This window comes from Cetorhinus maximus, chromosome 26, assembly GCF_964194155.1.
Source record: "Cetorhinus maximus chromosome 26, sCetMax3.hap1.1, whole genome shotgun sequence".
Taxonomy (NCBI): Eukaryota; Metazoa; Chordata; class Chondrichthyes; order Lamniformes; family Cetorhinidae; genus Cetorhinus; species Cetorhinus maximus.
In genome coordinates, this window is record NC_135904.1 from 37,226,170 (window position 1) to 37,238,175 (window position 12,006).

At 42.5% G+C, this 12,006-nt stretch overlaps 1 non-coding gene across 1 annotated transcript; it reads left to right on the plus strand.

Moving 5' to 3' along the window:
• The first annotated feature begins 350 nt into the window (after positions 1–350).
• LOC144668451 (U4 spliceosomal RNA) lies at positions 351–489 on the plus strand. Its single transcript, XR_013573500.1, has one exon. It is a non-coding gene; the product is annotated as a U4 spliceosomal RNA (small nuclear RNA).
• The last annotated feature ends 11,517 nt before the right edge of the window (positions 490–12,006 follow it).

The following is a 12,006-nucleotide window of genomic DNA, read 5'->3' on the forward strand; positions in this document are numbered from 1 at the left end:
AATGAACAGTGGAAATCTGGAACTCTCTCCCTCAAAAATCTACATCAGCTGAAAACGTCAAAACTGAGATTGTTAATTTTTGGAAGGGAAGGGGTACACAAGTTACGGAAGCAAGGCAAGTGTACAAAGATACAGATCAGCCATAATCTAATTGAATGATGGAACAGGCTCAAAGGGCTGAATGGCCTCTTCCTATCCTCTGGATTTAACAGAATAGATCGCTGCAGTGGGAGCTGTTGTGAATGGGACACAAGTGATTAAAAATTCCTCTGTATTTTTAACTGCTTGGGCGGGGCTAATCAAGTCCTCTGCTGGAGGGCAGGTGAGATCAGCAAATGAAGGAACTGCTTAATCTGGTTCTGGTAGTATCATAGCCGATGAGGTTTAACCGAGGCGCGATTATTGCTTATTGAAAACGTTTCCCAATACCCTGCTTTCACGACTTGAAATAGAGTCGGCAATGGCAATTTTTGACAGTCTCTGCGGAAAAAAAAACTGTCTGAAAGGGCAGCCATTTGAATCTCACAAGGATAAATAAGAAAGGCTTAAGTGCCTCCTCATAGAGGGGGGATGACTCTAGAGTGACATCACATGAGGAACACAAGTTCATTGGTTGGTGAGAAACTGCTATTAAGGAGGGTCTTCAAGTAGCTGAAAATTAGAAAAACTTTTTTAAAAGAAGGAGCTACTTAGGTTTCAGTAAGAAACACAGCAATAGGGAAGTAAAGTCAAAGCCAGGTCAAATACAATAGTATGAGTAAACCAAAATAAAATAAAGTTAACATAAGGGAAGTAAATTGAAGCCATGGCAGGAAAGCTTGGTTGTGTAGAATGTGTATCCTGTAATATGTGGGAAGTTGTGGATGCTACTGATGACACCATGTGCAGGAAGTGTCACCAGCTGCAGAAGCTCGAGCTCTGGGTTTCAGAGCTTGAATGGAGGCTGGAGTCACTGTGATGCAACAGTGAGGCTGAGAGCTATGTGAGTAGAAAACAAAAATAAAAACTCAGCAGGTCTGGCAGCATCTGCGGAGAGGAACACAGTTAACGTTTCGAGTCCGTATGACTCTTCAACAGAACTAAGAAAAATAGAAGAGAGGTGAAATATAAGCTGGTTTAAGGGTGAGGGGGGGGGGCGGGCGGTGGTGGTGGGACAGGTAGAGCTGGATAGAGGGCCAGTGATAGGTGGAGATAGCCAAAAGATGTCATAGACAAAAGGACAAGGAGGTGTTGAAGGTGGTGATATTATCTAAGGAATGTGCTAATTAAGGGTGGAAAGCAGGACGAGCAAGATACAGATAGCCCGAGTTGGGGTGGGGTGGGGGGAAGGGAAGGGATCGAAATAGGCTAAAAGGTAGAGGTAAAACAATGGATGGAAATACATTTAAAAATAATGGAAATACTCCCAGTCCCATGTGCAAGTGAGTATAGAAATAGGAGAAAAAAGCAAAAAACTGCGGATGCTGGAAATCCAAAACAAAAACAAAATTACCTGGAAAAACTCAGCAGGTCTGGCAGCATCTGTGGAGAGGAGCACAGTTAACGTTTCGAGTCCGCATGACGGAATGTTCTGTTGAAGAGTCATGTGGACTTGAAATGTTAACTGTGTTCCTCTCCACAGATGCTGCCAGATCTGCTGAGTTTTTCCAGGTATTTTTGTTTTTGTTATAGAAATAGGAGAATTGAGCAAACAAACATGTGGCTGGAAAGCTGGTGTAGGAGGGAAGGCATCAGATTTCTGAGGGATTGGGACCGGTTCTGGGGAAGGTGGGATTTGTACAAGCCGGACGGTCTACACCTGAACAGGAATGAGAAGAATATCCTCGCAGGGAGATTCGCTAGTGCTGTTGGGGGCTGGGTTTAAACTAGATTGGCAGGGGGCTGGGAACCTGAGGGCAAATTCAGAGCAGGGAATGGGAGATGGAGAATTAGTGAGTGACTCTGAAAGACTGAAGAAGCACAGGTTAAAAAGTGTAGAATTTGGCAGTGTTAAAAGGTGTATATATAAATGCAAGGAGCATGGCAAATAAAGTCAGTGAGCTGAGGGCACAGATAGACACAGGGCAGCATGGTATCATCGATATAACGGAAACTTTGCTTAAAGAGGGGCAAAAATGGCAGCTCAATATCCCTGGATATCGAGTTTTCAGGCAGGGTAGAGAGGGGGCTAAAAAAGGTGGTGATGTATCATTATTAGTTAAAGGAATGATACAGCTGTGAGAAGGGGTGATATGCTAAATGAAGCCTCAAATGAGGCCATATGGTTTGAGCTCAGAAATAAACAAGGGACAGCTATGCTAATAGGACTGTACTATAGACCCCCAAATAGTGGAAATAGGTAGACAGATTTGAGTGCAAAAACAATAGGGCTGTAACAGCTGGAGACTTCAATTACCCTATTAGGAATTGGGATACAAACAGTGTGAAGGGCGCAGAGGGCAGAAAATTCTTGAACTTAATTCAAGAGAACTTTATTAGCTAGTACATAAGCCCAACGAGAGGGGGCACAATTCCAGATTTAGTCTTCAGAAATGAAGCTGGGCAAGTGGATGAAGTAGCAGTGGGGACCATTTTGGAGATAGTGATCATAGTATAATTATATTTAATAGAATTATGGAAAAAGATAGAGAGAACTGAAGAAAAACTTCTAAATTGGGGAAAGACAAATTTTGTAAAGCTGAGAGGTGAGCTGGTGAGAGTGGACTGGATACAATTACTAGAAAGAAAAACAGTGTCATATCAGTGGGAGGCATTCAAAAGTGAGATTCTACGGGCACAGAGTAGACATGTCCCCATAAAGTAAAAGGGTGGTACTGCCAAATCTAGAGCCCCCTGATTATCCAGAAACATACAGGGTAAGAATAGGAGAGCTCTTGACAGTCGCAAAGCTGTAGAATGCCTAGAGGAGTATAGAAAGTACAGGGTGAGGTAAAGGAAATTAGCAAAGCAAAGAGGATACAAAAAAATGTTGGTAGGTAAAATGAAAAAATCCAAAGATGTTTTACCAGTTCATTAAGAGCAAGAGAATAACTAAGGAAAGGGTAGAACCTATCAGAGATGTACATGGTAACTTGAGGGTTGACGCTGAAGATGTGGGCAGTGTTCTCAATGAGTACTTTGTCTTTGTCTTCACTAAGGAGAGGGATGGTGCAGACATTCTAGTTAAAGAGGAAGAGTGTGAAATATTAGATACAATAGGCATAGTGAGGGAGGAAGTGCTGGAGGGGCTGGCATCATTAAATGTGGATAAATCGCCAGGGCCAGGTGGATTGTACCCCAGGTTGTTAAAGGAAGCCAGGGAGGAAATAGCGGATGCTCTGAGGATCATTTTCAATCCTCACTAGATACAGGCAAAGTACCAGAGGATTGGAGGGTTCAGGACTTGAGAATTGGGCCGGGGAGAAGGGGTTGGGGTTCAGAAGTCAGGCAGGGGGTAGGGTTTTGGGCCAATTTTGGGCCCCGTATCTCAGGAAGGATGTGCTGGCCCTGGAGAGGGTCCAGAGGAGGTTCACGAGAATGATCCCAGGAATGAAAGGCTTAACATATGAGGAACGTTTGAGGACTCTGGGTCTATACTCGATGGAGTTTAGAAGGATGAGGGGGGATCAGATTGAAACTTACAGAATACTGAAAGGCCTGGATAAAGTGGATGTGGGGAAGATGTTTCCATTAGTAGGAGAGACTAGAACCCGAGGGCACAGCCTCAGAGTAAAGGGAAGACCTTTTAGAACAGAGATGAGGAGAAACTTCTTTAGCCAGAGAGTGATGAATCTATGGAATTCATTGCCGCAGAAGGCGGTGGAGGCCAGGTCAAGTGTATAATCTGACCCATCTAGAAAGCATACACACTCTCATATAGAGGCTATATTCTATCCCAGGCAGCAAGTAAACTGTCCAATGTCTCATTTGTGATATCATTCTGGTATCAATGAGGATTGAATTTAATTTGATGGTCAAATGATCTAAAGATTCCTGTTGATTGTGACATCTGCGTGGCTGCTTCATTCAGACAGTGACATTTCTCAGGCTGCACAGGTAAGTAGGGGGCCTGAGATGGGGAGTGCAAAACACAACTTAAAGGCATTGACTGGAGGTTGTCTCTGGGAAAGGAAATGGCAAATTGGTGGAATGAAAGGATATTATTGTTAGAAGATGTGACGTTAAAAGCCTAATGATACAATGGAAAATTTACATTCAAAGGGGAAGCTAGGTATAAATAGAAAGAAGTCTGTGTGTGCAAGGCAGATGCATTTAGCTCTAACCAGCCAGTAGCCTCCAACTGTGTCTGCAAAGGAACCAAATTGCAAGGAACCTCAATTTGAATTCGTAAGCTCAAATGTGCTTTGCCAAGTGCCTGTTTAAACTCAATGAGTTACTGTTTCCTTGGTGGAGATTTACCTGGGAGTGATTAATTTGGGGATTTGTTTAAAAGTTATTATGGTAGTAATTTGTAGACATGTGTATGTGATTGATTTGTTGTAAATTAATAAATGTTTAATTTAGTTTTATATAAAAAAAAAACCTCTTGAGGCTCGGTGGTCTTATTCCTGAATTCAGAGCTGCATCTCAAACATACCAATTGAAAATATAGGTTATGACAGTTGTTTTAAGTTTCTGTCAGATTTAAACAACTCAGCCTTTACCAACTGCTGTGACATAACAAGAACCATGTGATGGGTATTAGTTGTCTTTGAGCACATATAATTAGAGGATAGCTGGTACATTGGCCTGTGTGGGAGGACGGCTGTGAATCTGAGCAAGTCAAGAATCTCCCTCAATAAAGAAAGGCTCTGTTTCTTGGTTTCGGCTTCACCAATCAGCTTGGATCTTGTTCACATTAGGGGATGGAGGTTGTGGGGTGTGGGGAGTTGCGGTTTAGCTTGATTCATTGCAGGACGTACAGGTGGAGGAATGTTTCCTGGATTGAAACTTCCAGAAGGTGGTCACCCCATGGCCCGTTAGAGTTTAGAGTAGTTAGATGGGAAGGGAGGGACAGACAGCCCAGAACTGAATACCAGTGAGAATGATGGCACTAGTCCCGAGCCTGCCACAGAGAGGCAAATGTGTGTGCAGGTGGGTACAACAAAGTATAGGGATGCACTAGTGATTAGGGATTCAGTAACCAGGGGGACAGACAGGCGCTTTTCCTCCCATCGATGTGAGTTCTGTAAGGTATTTTGTTGCCCTCTGCCAGTGTAAGGGGCATTACAGAGAGAGTCCAGAACATTCTGTAGGGAAAAGGGAAAAACAAGAAGCTATGGTCCATATCAGAATGGCCAACATTCGGCTGACAAAGGCTAAGGCCCTGTAGCCAGAGTTTAAGGAGGTTAGGAAGTTATTAAAAAGCTAGACCTCAGAGGCAGCAATGTCTGGATTATTTATATTGCCATTTACACTGGCAAATGTATAGGATATGGCAGGTTAATGCTCGGTTAGGTACGTGGAGTAGGAGTGAGGGCTTCAGACTCCTGGGACATTAGGATCAGTCCTGTGGCAGAATGAACCTGATCAATAGGGACCTGTTGAACCTAAACAGAGAAGGAACCAATATCCTTGCAGGTGGGTTAATTAGTGCCGTGGGACAACTGAGGGTTAGGCAACAAAACAAGGAGCACGGAGACTGGGAAAGACAGTTAGAGTTAGAAATAATACAAAATTAGTACAAAATCATAGAAAATATAAAGAGGCCTAGTAGCGTTTGGAATCCATTTATGTAGCAAAGTATGGTTAATAATGTTGGTGAGCTGCAGGTGCAAATAGTCACATAGGTATATGGTTTACTAAGGATAACAGAGATTTAGGCTCAAAAAAGGGGAGACTTGTATGCTTAATGTTTCTGGACCAGAATGTTCAGGAAAGGTAGGGGAAAAAGAAGGATGGGGGTAGTAATTTTGATTAAGGAAAATATTTCAATATCTGAGAGAATGTCCTTGAAAGGTCAAAGACAGAATATATTTGGTTGGAGTTAAGAAACAATAAAGGAGCTATTACGCTGCTTGGTGTATTTTATAATTCACTAAATAGTGAGAAGACATCAGAGGAGCAGACTTGCAGACAAATTACTGAGAGGTGGAAGAACTATACAGCAATGATAATGGGAGACTTTAACCCTAATATAGAATGGGACAATGGGGGAATCATAAGATTCATAATGAATAGGAGCAGGAGTAGGTCATTCAGCCCCTCAAGCCTGCTCTGCCATTCGATAAGATCATGGCTGATCTGATTATGGCTTTAACTCCACTTTCCTGCCTTCAGCCCTCCTTTCCTTCACCCCCTCACACCCCGTAACCTTTGACTCCCTTGTAGATCAACATCTGTCTAATGATTGTGTTAGGAACAGAGAGGGGGAGGAATTTTCAAATTGCCTTTGTGGTGAACTCTCCTGATCAGTGTGTTTCTTGCCCAATGGGGAAAGAGGCATTGCTGGATAGAGTCCGAGGGAATGAAATGGGTCAAGTGGAGAATGTCACTGTAGAGTAAAGAATTAATGTCAGAAGCACCTGATGCTGATGTAACTAAGATGTAATGACACATGACTGTGTCTGGAGGAAGGAGAAGTCCAACCTCGTGCAGAGTTCCTAAGATGTACATTGAGCTATAGATAAATGATAATGGTTTTAACAAACTACAGTCTTGAGTAACTTACGCAGGGAAAATAAACAAACTCCAAAGAACCCCATCTAGACCTCGAACACATGATGAAACAGTTACAATGGGGGAGCATCTTGAGAAAAGTGATCATAGCATCATAAGGGTTAGATTATTTATAGAGACTGATGAAGAGCAATCGAGGATAAAAAAAACTTAACCGGAGGAGGGATAATTTCAGCGAATTGAGGACTGATCTTGCCCAGGTAAATTAAAGTTGAAGGTTGCAGAGAGGAATGTAATAGAGCAACAAAGAACTCTTTAAAGGAGATTTGGTTTGGGCATTATCCAAGTACATTCCCACAAAGGGAAAAGAGCAACCAAAGTCAGAGCTCCCTGGATGATGGTGAAGTCAGAGAATAGGATGAAGCAGAAAAAGGGGCATGTAATAGATGTGCACTTGATAAGTAAGACAGAATCAGGCTGAAAATAAAAACACAGATATAGGAGCTCTCAGAGGCACTGTGTGAGTGGGCTAACAAGGTCTAAAACCTGGAAAGATGTAAGTTGATGAGAGACACCAAGGGGCTGGGTGTTTCCCAGACGTGGCCAAAGCATGGATCCGGGATGTTAGTGGTTGGTTGCTTGAAAAGAAGCTTTGGAAAGCTACACTATCAGGACTGTCATGCCCTGAATGGGAGAGGGTTTGTAAAAGTGTGTCTTGCTGATGATGATCAGACCCCTGGAGCTCAGGGGTGAAAACTGTTGTTGGAAAGGACTCCTGACCTACCCTGTGTCTTTTTTTTTTGTTTCAGTGATGCACACAGACCGTCGACATTGTAGCTGAGCTAACTTTATTGATAACACATTTTCCTAACATCAACACATATCCTCAGTAACTGAATTCTATCTTGGCTGGCTCCAACATGTGCTACCTGACCTTCAACCCCAGGTCAGGTGACCCCATGTCTAGTATAGAGTACCATATAGTATCTAATACTGGAGTCCACTACCACAATCAACTATTATCATGACACTCCGTGTCAAAGAACAGCATATTGTGGAACTGTGTATCTATGTAAAGCAATACATGCTGAAAGGCAAGGTTTGTGGTTGTGTAAGATGTATCTTTGTTGTGTTGACTATGTAAAGTGAATTTTACTTTTTTGTTTGAAGTATCATTTACTGTTAATTCATGTTTAACTTGCATTGGTTCCAAGTCATGTTAAAGTAAAAGTTACAAAAAGGGAAATCTTGTTGGTCATTTCTTCACTTGGGGAGCATTCAGAAAATGTGGTTATTTTGGTTTACGGTTTCCCCAAGGGGATCATAACAAAATAAGGGCTCAAATCCAGAATTGAACCCAGAGACCGAGCAGGTTTACTAGGACTTTCCGACACTTAAAGAAGATTTCATGTTTGCTTTTATTATACTTTATTGGTAAATTGACATGAGCACCTGTGAGGCTCAAGTCTTTGTTGAGAGGAAGGATCTGAGTCTCAGAGGCTTGAAACATTTAAGCTGAAGTAGAGCACACAAGGATTAATATATGATCAGGAACCAAGAGGAACGGGATCCTTGAAGAATTGACTAGGCACCTGGGGCTTGAGGAAGAAAGGACCACTTACATTGGTGATCGAGTGCAACTGGCCAGCATTGATAAAGATTTAGGGCTAATAAAGATTGACTTAGAAAGAGAGAAGTTAGCAAGAGAGGAAAGAGTTAGGGAAAGAAAGGAAAGAGAAAAAGAGAGACACAGAGAGAAAGGGGGACAAGGTATAGAACCAGGCCCTTCCCCGGTTAGTAGAAATGAAGGTTCAGAGGACAGGTTTAGTACAAGGGGGCAAATATGTTATTTTTGTCACAAGAAACGACATGTGAAGACTGAATGCTGAAAGCTAAAAACCAAACCTGTGGTGTTTGTCCAATCAAAGGCTGTTCCCCCATTTGATAATGTCCTGACCAGTAAAGTTCACAAGTAGGGAATCTCCATCACATTCACTGAGAAAATGAATTGGGTGATGGATAGCTATAGAGATTTTTTGCTCAAGGGTAAAGTGTCCCCATGTTCACCTGGTGAGGTGGGAAAATTGATTATTATCCTTAGAGATCCAGGATCAGCAAAGTCATTGATGTTTGCAGATGGCATGAAGTTCTCTGCAAAGGTTCACTGAATAAAAAGGTAATGATTCAGGATATTGATGGAAATTGTTTACATTCCCTTGTATAAGGTTAGTTTAAAATATTGTTTATTTACTTGATCTATTACTGTGGATGTCATTTCAACGTTACTTGTTGAAGATTGATTTCTTGTTAGGAAACGACTTGGCTGGGGATAAGGTACCACTGTCTCCAGTAGCTTTTGGACAGCCCATAGAGGCTATTGAAACTGAAGTTGTACAGGAAAAGCTGAGTGACTTGACAGGATCAGTGACTCCCTGTAAACTTACTGCAAGAATTAATGTTTCAACCAAAGATGTGTCCAAAGTGTCTCAAAATCAGCCTGCTAATTTTAAAAGGACATTGGAGCGTCCAGCTGAAAAGCACAAGTTAATGGCCATTGGAAATGAGTTAAAATTGTCTGAATAAGAATGAGCAAGATGAGGAAAAACATATGGCATCAGCGCTCAAAGCTAATGATGAAACAAAGGGTAAACATGCTTTGAAAGAGAATAGAAAAACTGAATCCACTGACATAGAGCTGTGAGAAAGGATACATGTTCTTAAACATAACTTCAAAGTGAAGGGGCAAGTGCCCTTACTAGGATGGAATTAACCAATACCCAAAGACAGTGGAAAGATGAAAAGGAAATTAAGAAAATTTGTGAACTAACTACAAAGGAGTATCAAACGTTCTTAGCTGAACATCAGCATAACCGTAACAAATTTCTTAAAGCAGTTAAAGAGGATTTTATTCAACTGAAAAATGGAATGCATGCACAAAAGGAGGAAATGTTAATCCTGCATTTCCTGGAGAAGAAAACTGAAAGTTTAGATCATAGAAAAGAACTTAAAAATAAAAGTGATCCTGAATTTAAACAGGATGAAGTGAATTCAATTGTTATGAAGGATGTGTGGCTGGTTAAAACATTTTTTTCAAGACTTAGACATCTAAAAAACATGCAGATATGGAAGAAATGGAGATCAATGGTTAGAACCTGAACAGAGTGATTCAGAATCTGATGATAAATTAGTGGCTAGCTTTAAAGAAGAACAAAGGATATTAATCCAGAGGGTAAGGTGCAATATGACAGGGGGTTTCTCCTTGGATTCCAATTCACAGTCCCCAGTATCCAGAAGCCAGATGGTTTGCCTGTAATCAGCAATGTTGTTCCTTACAAAATTAACCAGCCATATTAATACTGTGACTACAAGAACAGGTCCAAGGCTGGGAATTCTGTGGCAAGTGAATCATTTATTGAGTCACCAAAGCCTGTCCACCATATACAAGATACAAGTCGAGAGTGTGATGGAATAATCTCCATTTGCCTGCATCAGTGCAGCTCCAACAGCACCCGAGAAGCTCAATACCATTCAGGACAAAGCAGCCTGCTTGATCAGTACACCATGCAACACATTCAACATTCATCTCCTTCACCATCAGTGCAATGTAGCAGCAGTGTGTACCATCTGCAAGATGTACTGGAGAGGTGGAGGGGGGGTAAATATTTGCCAAGGGTCCTTTGACAGCACCTGCCAAACCAAAAACTTCTACCATTTAGAAGAACAAGATCAACAGCGACACATTATCCTGACTTGGAACTATAGCCCTGTTCCTTCACTGTCACCTAAGCAAAATCATGGAACTCCCTCAGTTTAGAGCACAGTGGCTGTACCTGTCTAATATCTCCTTTTGTGACTCGGTGTTGTATTTTATCTGGTAACGGTCTTTCAATAGGCCTTTGGATGCTTTACAACACTAAAGATGCCATATAAATGGAAGTTGTAGGTGTTGTTGTTGCTGAACTCCCTTCTCATGCTTCCTTTGACAGCTGCTCCCACCTAGGCCCTATTCCTGGAGGCAGCCCTACCTGACCATCCACATCAGGAGATTGATCATTTGTGAAGGAAAGCAGCACGAGGAGGGTTAGACCGAGCAGACCTCTCCCTGAGCAGACAAATTAAACCTTGAACAGCCCTAGAACTTAACAAAAATCAATTAGATGTTGAGCATCAGAGAAAATCAATAATCCAGCAATTTAGCTGCAGACTGTATATGATCGGTGTAAATAGCACCGGGGTGGGGGAGGGGTGTGGTGGCTAGGTGGGTGTGGGGGATGGTGATGAGGGGTTGGGGGGGAGGGGTGGGTGGGTTCCTGGGGGCCTTAATGCCAGTTAGCATCAATTCTGCTGTGCAAGGTCATCACACTGGGGCTTTCCGAATTGGCAGTCATGACCTGCCCAGTGATTATTATCCCCCCCCCACGCCGAATGTTGCTGCTGTGTGATTATCTCATGAGGTTTATCTCCAGTGGCTGACTGTGCACCTCCTGTTAAAAGTCTGCACATGTGTTTTGGATGCTACCTTTGGGCATTGGGTGTCTCCATCACACCTGAAAACGGGATCTAAATGGCTCAATTTAACCCGAATGGATTAGACTCAGGGGATGACAGTGGGGATTGGGGGAGTGTAGGACCAGTATTTAACCACAAATGGAGCTAATACAACGGTATGCAAGTGACCTTAGTGATAGCCAGATTTTAACTGACCGACTGAATTTTAACTGACCAGCTGCATTTTAACTATTTGGCTGGAGTTTAGCTGACCGATTTTAACTGCCTGGCCAGACTTTAACTGACCGACTGGATTTTAGCTGACTGGCTGGATTTTAACTGACCAACTGGAATTTAACTAAACAGCCACAATTTAACTAATTGGCCAGATTTTAGCTGACCACTGGATTTTGACTAACTGGCCAGAGTTTAACTGACCAGATTACAACTAACCAACTGGATTTTAACTGACCAACTTGATTTTGTCTGGATTTTAACTGACCAGCCAGATTTTAAATGGCTGGCATGATTTTAGATGACCAGCCCTATTTTAATTGACTGACTGCGATTTACTTGACTGGCAGGATTTAACTGACCAACTGGAATTTAAATGACCGGCAGGATTTTAGATGATTGGTTGCAATCAGGACCTGGACTAGACTGGGATTGGTACTATGGGCAGGATTTTTCACACCCACCCACCACCGGGATCTTCTGGTCCTGCTGCAAGTCAATGGACTCCTGGCTGGGGCATCGCCTCGCCTGTGGTGGGTCCCACCCGCGATGGGGCCAAAACATCACGGCCTATGATTGGGATTGGGGACGTGTGGTACAGGGTCCTGTTAAAGGGGAACCCAGTAGTTGGGGTTCCCCTGCCCAGTGTGGAATTTTAACTCCATGGCACATGGATGAATTCACCAA